Raw genomic sequence first — 7,758 nt, forward strand, 5'->3', positions numbered from 1 at the left:
TCTCTCTCTCTCTCTCTCTCTCTCTCTCTCTCTCATTAGGTACCACTCCAATCCATGTCCTCCCCATTTATATCTCTAATCGCCCATCTCTCTCATCCTTCCTATAACACTCCCATCTCCTCTATCTCTCTCATTCTTTCTATATCACTCTGATCTCCTCTATCTCTCTCATCCTTCCTATATCACTCTGATCTCCTCTATCTCTGTCATCCTTTCTATATCACTCTGATCTCCTCTATCTCTCTCATCCTTCCTATATCACTCTGATCTCCTCTATCTCTCTCATTCTTTCTATATCACTCTGATCTCCTCTATCTCTCTCATTCTTTCTATATCACTCTCATCTCCTCTATCTCTGTCATCCTTCCTATATCACTCTGATCTCCTCTATCTCTGTCATCCGTGTGTGTGGGGGTAGTATCCTCTGTCTCTCCCCTTTATTTGCCCTCCCTCTCTCTCTCTCTCTCTCTCTCTCTCTCATTAGGTACCACTCCAATCCATGTCCTCCCCATTTATATCTCTAATCGCCCATCTCTCTCATCCTTCCTATAACACTCACATCTCCTCTATCTCTCTCATCCTTTCTATATCACTCTGATCTCCTCTATCTCTGTCATCCTTTCTATATCACTCTGATCTCCTCTATCTCTGTCATCCTTCCTATATCACTCTCATCTCCTCTATCTCTGTCATCCTTCCTATATCACTCTCATCTCCTCTATCTCTCTCATCCTTCCTATATCACTCTGATCTCCTCTATCTCTCTCATCCTTTCTATATCACTCTGATCTCCTCTATCTCTCTCATCCTTCCTATATCACTCTGATCTCCTCTATCTCTCTCATTCTTTCTATATCACTCTGATCTCCTCTATCTCTCTCATTCTTTCTATATCACTCTCATCTCCTCTATCTCTGTCATCCTTTCTATATCACTCTGATCTCCTCTATCTCTGTCATCCTTTCTATATCACTCTGATCTCCTCTATCTCTGTCATCCTTTCTATATCACTCTCATCTCCTCTATCTCTCTCATCCTTTCTATATCACTCTGATCTCCTCTATCTCTCTCATCCTTTCTATATCACTCTCATCTCCTCTATCTCTCTCATCCTTTCTATATCACTCTGATCTCCTCTATCTCTCTCATCCTTCCTATATCACTCTCATCTCCTCTATCTCTGTCATCCTTTCTATATCACTCTGATTTCCTCTATCTCTCTCATTCTTTCTATATCACTCTCATCTCCTCTATCTCTGTCATCCTTTCTATATCACTCTGATCTCCTCTATCTCTGTCATCCTTTCTATATCACTCTGATCTCCTCTATCTCTGTCATCCTTTCTATATCACTCTCATCTCCTCTATCTCTGTCATCCTTTCTATATCACTCTCATCTCCTCTATCTCTCTCATCCTTTCTATATCACTCTGATCTCCTCTATCTCTCTCATTCTTTCTATATCACTCTGATCTCCTCTATCTCTCTCATTCTTTCTATATCACTCTCATCTCCTCTATCTCTGTCATCCTTTCTATATCACTCTGATCTCCTCTATCTCTGTCATCCTTTCTATATCACTCTGATCTCCTCTATCTCTGTCATCCTTTCTATATCACTCTGATCTCCTCTATCTCTGTCATCCTTTCTATATCACTCTGATCTCCTCTATCTCTCTCATCCTTTCTATATCACTCTCATCTCCTCTATCTCTGTCATCCTTTCTATATCACTCTCATCTCCTCTATCTCTCTCATCCTTTTTATATCAATCTGATCTCCTCTATCTCTCTCATTCTTTCTATATCACTCTGATCTCCTCTATCTCTCTCATTCTTTCTATATCACTCTCATCTCCTCTATCTCTCTCATCCTTTCTATATCACTCTGATCTCCTCTATCTCTCTCATTCTTTCTATATCACTCTGATCTCCTCTATCTCTGTCATCCTTTCTATATCACTCTGATCTCCTCCGTCTGTCTGTTCCCCTCCCCCGCCCCCACTTCTGTGAACCCATGCTTCTCCCCCTCTCTTTCTCTCTCCCCTTACTGCGCCTGTTAAAACTTAGTTATCGTTCACCCTTCCTCTTTCATCTGCATTCTCCCTCTCTCAGCTCTTTATTCTTCTTTATCCCTCTCTTCTTTCTCCCTTTCTCAGCTCCCTGTTAATCTATCTCCCTCTCTCAGCTCCCTATTCTACTATCTCCCTCTCTCAGCTCTTTATTCTTCTATATCCCTCTTCTTCTTTCTCCCTTTCTCAGCTCCCTTTTCTTCTATCTCCCTCTCTCAGCTCTTTATTCTTCTTTATCCCTCTTCTTCTTTCTCCCTTTCTTAGCTCCCTGTTAATCTATCTCCCTCTTTCAGCTCCCTTTTCTACTATCTCCCTCTCTCAGCTCTTTATTCTTCTTTTTCCCTCTCTCTCAGCTCCCTTTTCTTCTATCTCCCTCTCTCAGCTCTTTTTTCTTCTTTTTCCCTCTCTCTCAGCTCCCTATTCTTCTATCTCCCTCTCTCAGCTCTTTATTCTTCTTTATCCCTCTTCTTCTATCTCCCTCTCTCAGCTCCCTATTCTACTATCTCCCTCTCTCAGCTATTTATTCCTCTTTATCCCTCTTCTTCTTTCTCCCTCTCTCAGCTCCCTTTTCTTCTATCTCCCTCTCTCAGCTCCCTTTTCTTCTATCTCCCTCTCTCAGCTCTTTATTCCTCTTTATCCCTCTTCTTCTTTCTCCCTCTCTCAGCTCCCTTTTCTTCTATCTCCCTCTCTCAGCTCTTTATTCCTCTTTATCCCTCTTCTTCTTTCTCCCTCTCTCAGCTCCCTTTTCTTCTATCTCCCTCTCTCAGCTCTTTATTCCTCTTTATCCCTCTTCTTCTTTCTCCCTCTCTCAGCTCCCTATTCTACTATCTCCCTCTCTCAGCTCCCTTTTCTTCTATCTCCCTCTCTCAGCTCCCTTTTCTTCTATCTCCCTCTCTCAGCTCCCTATCCTACTATCATTCTCTCAGCTCCCTTTTCTTCTATCTCCCTCTCTCAGCTCCCTTTTCTTCTATCTCCCTCTCTCAGCTCTTTGTTCTTCTTTTTCCCTCTCTCTCAGCTCCCTATTCTTCTATCTCCCTCTCTCAGCTCTTTATTCTTCTTTATCCCTCTTCTTCTTTCTCCCTCTCTCAGCTCCCTATTCTACTATCTCCCTCTCTCAGCTCCCTTTTCTTCTATCTCCCTCTCTCAGCTCCCTTTTCTTCTATCTCCCTCTCTCAGCTCCCTATTCTACTATCTCCCTCTCTCAGCTCCCTTTTCTTCTATCTCCCTCTCTCAGCTCCCTTTTCTTCTATCTCCCTCTCTCAGCTCCCTTTTCTTCTATCTCCCTCTCTCAGCTCCCTATCCTACTATCATTCTCTCAGCTCCCTTTTCTTCTATCTCCCTCTCTCAGCTCCCTATTCTACTATCTCCCTCTCTCAGCTCCCTTTTCTTCTATCTCCCTCTCTCAGCTCTTTGTTCTTCTTTTTCCCTCTCTCTCAGCTCCCTATTCTTCTATCTCCCTCTCTCAGCTCTTTATTCCTCTTTATCCCTCTTCTTCTTTCTCCCTCTCTCAGCTCCCTATTCTACTATCTCCCTCTCTCAGCTCCCTTTTCTTCTATCCCCCTCTCTCAGCTCCCTTTTCTTCTATCTCCCTCTCTCAGCTCCCTATCCTACTATCATTCTCTCAGCTCCCTTTTCTTCTATCTCCCTCTCTCAGCTCCCTATTCTACTATCTCCTTCTCTCAGCTCCCTTTTCTTCTATCTCCCTCTCTCAGCTCTTTGTTCTTCTTTTTCCCTCTCTCTCAGCTCCCTATTCTTCTATCTCCCTCTCTCAGCTCTTTATTCCTCTTTATCCCTCTTCTTCTTTCTCCCTCTCTCAGCTCCCTATTCTACTATCTCCCTCTCTCAGCTCCCTTTTCTTCTATCTCCCTCTCTCAGCTCCCTTTTCTTCTATCTCCCTCTCTCAGCTCCCTATTCTACTATCTCCCTCTCTCAGCTCCCTTTTCTTCTATCTCCCTCTCTCAGCTCCCTATTCTACTATCTCCCTCTCTCAGCTCCCTTTTCTTCTATCTCCCTCTCTCAGCTCTTTGTTCTTCTTTTTCCCTCTCTCTCAGCTCCCTATTCTTTTATCTCCCTCTCTCAGCTCTTTATTCTTCTTTATCCCTCTTCTTCTTTCTCCCTCTCTCAGCTCTTTATTCTTCTTTATCCCTCTTCTTCTTTCTCCCTCTCTCAGCTCCCTATTCTACTATCTCCCTCTCTCAGCTCCCTATTCTTCTTTCTCCCTCTCTCAGCTCTTTATTCTTCTTTATCCCTCTTCATCTTTTCCCCTCTCTCTCAGCTCCCTTTTCTTCTATCTCCCTCTCTCAGCTCTTTATTTTTCTTTTTCCCTCCCTCTCTCTCAGCTCCCTATTCTTCTATCTCCCTCTCTCAGCTCTTTATTCTTCTTTATCCCTCTTCATCTTTTCCCCTCTCTCTCAGCTCCCTTTTCTTCTATCTCCCTCTCTCAGCTCTTTATTTTTCTTTTTCCCTCCCTCTCTCTCAGCTCCCTATTCTTCTTCTAGTCACTAATTCATAGGAGACAAGTTGCACATGACCAGGGGAATCATACCTTATGGAAGCGATTACGTAATAAAGTTAAATCATCTATTGAAAATGCTAAAGTTTTCTATCATGCCACCCGTGTTCAGAGACATAAAAAGAGTAACCCTTCTCGCTGGTATCGCGAAATACGCGTTCTTACAGGACAGCGCAAAGGTTCACCTAACATCCCAGTTGCAGGTGTGAACCCTGAAGAGAGTGGCATAATCGCTAATGCCATTAATAATCATTTTGTATCTGTATCTTCTGATCTGAAAAAACTTGATCTCGCTGCTCTACCATCATACTTGCCGTCATCGCAAAATCTTCCGGTAGTCCAACCGTGGCAAGTAAACAGAGCTCTTTCTCAAATTAAAAGTTCAACTTCAAGTGGCCCAGATGGCATCTCTGCGCGGCTCATCCGCCAGTTCTCTGTTGAACTTGCAGAGCCATTGGCTCGTATAATCAACACCTCCTTTAATTGCGGGAAGGTTCCTGATGTTTGGAAACATGCAATTGTTGTTCCCATCCCCAAAACAAGTCCACCGAGTATTGATAAATTAAGGCCGATATCTTTGACCGATCATTTTGCCAAAGTTATTGAAGGTTTTATGGCAAAATGGATATCTCAGGACATTGGACAACAAATTGACCCGTTTCAATTTGGTAATAGAAAATGTTTATCAACATCTCATTGTTTAATTAATATTCTTCATAATTTGTATTTAAATGCCGAAAATTCTAAAACGTCTTCAACAATTCTTTTAACTGACTTTAAGAAAGCTTTTGATCGAATTGACCACACTGTCGCTATAAGCAAGTTACATCTAATAGGGGTCCGATCCTCAGCAATCACTTGGATATGTGACTTCCTTTCTTGTCGAACTCAATGTGTTCGTTACCATGGTGTTTTATCTGATTCATGTACTATTAATGCTGGTGTCCCTCAGGGGACGAAACTGGGTCCTTTAATTTTTCTAGTTATGATTAATGACTTTCAATTAAATAATAACATTCACATTTTTAAATATGTTGATGACCTTACAATGATTGAGTGCCGCAAACTAGCCCAAGATTCTCAAATGCAGGAAGCTGCTGACAATCTTTCTGTCTGGGCTAATGTTAATAACATGAAATTAAATCCTATAAAATGTTTGAAAATGGATATTTGTTTCTCTAGGGCACCCGTTAATCAAACTAGTATAATTTTAGAGAATTGTTTATTGGAAACAGTGAGTGAAGTTAAATTGCTAGGAATTAATATACAGAATAATTTAAAATGGGATGCTCACATAAAAGACATTGAAAAAAGGGCAAGTGCCAAACTATACATGCTACGTTCTCTGGTGAAATATGGTCTTCCAAAGGAAGACCTTATTACTGTTTTTGTGGGTTATATTCGCCCCTTACTTGAATATGCCAGTCCTGTGTGGAGTGGAGGACTCACGCAATACCAAAACGAGAGATTGGAGAGAGTTCAAAAGAGAGCGTTGCGGATAATTTTTCGGAGGGATTATGATAACTATACAATTTCACTCGCACAATCCCAATTACAAAGATTAGATGAAAGACGCCAATATTTATGTACTACTTTCTTTCAAAAAACATTATCACTCACTGATCAATTTAAACAATTTCTCCCACAAAAACATTGTACTAGAACACTTAGAAATTCAAAGAAAATTCCGGATTTTAAATGTTAAACCAGTCGCATGCAAAATAGTCCTATTCCAAATTTGATTCACCTGTATAATAACAGTTAATTTGCTCATGTTTATATTTATTGTAATGATTTATCATTGAAATGACTCGATTCCTGTACATTCTTGTAATAATTGTGTATATCGTACCGGTATGTTTTAATGATATTGAATTGCTTTTTACTTTTAAATTTGAAGAATTATTTCAAATATTACTAAATGTTCATACACCTGCTTTTGCCGCTACCATTGATTATTTTACCACCATACCCACTACTGCAATATTGTAACATGACGAACTGTTGTATGATTTGCCTTAGTCCATATTATGTTGGCATGTAATTATGTTTATACTTTTTTTCTTTTTTCTTTGGTAGAAATTATTTTCATTAAGTGTTTTTTAATTGTTTATGGTATTTAGGCAGTAGTAACGTGTCACGTTTTAATAATTTTTAATTAAATGTTATGTAAGTTTTTTACAATGTATATATCCAATTCGTGTAACTCATGTGCAATTCAGTTGTGAAACTGCCATTCATGAAAGATGCAATAAAATACCATTTATCTATCTATCTATCTATCTATCTCCCGCTCTCAGCTCCCTATTCCCCTCTTCCACATTCTACATGTATTCCTTTTCTTATTACCTTTTTTTTCTTCAAATGACAATAAACAGTGAAATAATCCAGTGCAATCAATAATTTAATAGATATTGGGTAGAAAAATACAGACCTGTACATAATTATGCTAAGTATGTATTTCTACAGTATTGTATTCAACACTACACTATTGCATCACTCATTTAAAAAAAAACTATTTGCAAAAATAGACAGTTCTGCAAATGATAATCACATAATATGAATGTCACTTCATTTAATAGTTATAGTTAAATCAACTTAATAAATCATTTGATCATGACCGTCATTTGAGGTATGTAATTTATCGAGACTTTGCACATCAGTATACATCATCAAGTATGAATTTGGACTTATTCAGCATAATCTAAAATCTAAAATCTGAAATCTAAAATCTGAAATCTAAAATCTGAAATCTACAATCTTACAATCTTAAAATTTTAAAATCATGGAAACAAGAGAATGAAATGTTATCCTTTGGGCATTCATTGTGCAATGAAGTTCTTGCATACCCCTTCATTAAGCTTAAAGATGAAGTTGAGTTCTGGTCATGTGATTGCATTGTGAAATAAACGGTGTGGAATCGAACAGAAAAGGTTGATCATCTAGCATATAAGAATTTGTGTGTATTGCAAGGTTCTGAAATCATCAAAATTATAAGAAATTTGGCCAAGTCTTGGTAAAGTTACAAACACTGTACACAGAAAGATGTATATGGGACTACACAAACACGTGGCGTAAAAATCCCACCCCCGAGTTTTACGATGTTACATGACATATTTAGAATATGAAGGCATGTTCTTCCACACTTGCATAATAAGAATGATAACGCTCACAAA

The sequence above is a fragment of the Strongylocentrotus purpuratus genome, unplaced genomic scaffold, assembly GCF_000002235.5.
Source record: "Strongylocentrotus purpuratus isolate Spur 01 unplaced genomic scaffold, Spur_5.0 spur5_scaffold_20, whole genome shotgun sequence".
NCBI lineage: Eukaryota > Metazoa > Echinodermata > Echinoidea > Camarodonta > Strongylocentrotidae > Strongylocentrotus > Strongylocentrotus purpuratus.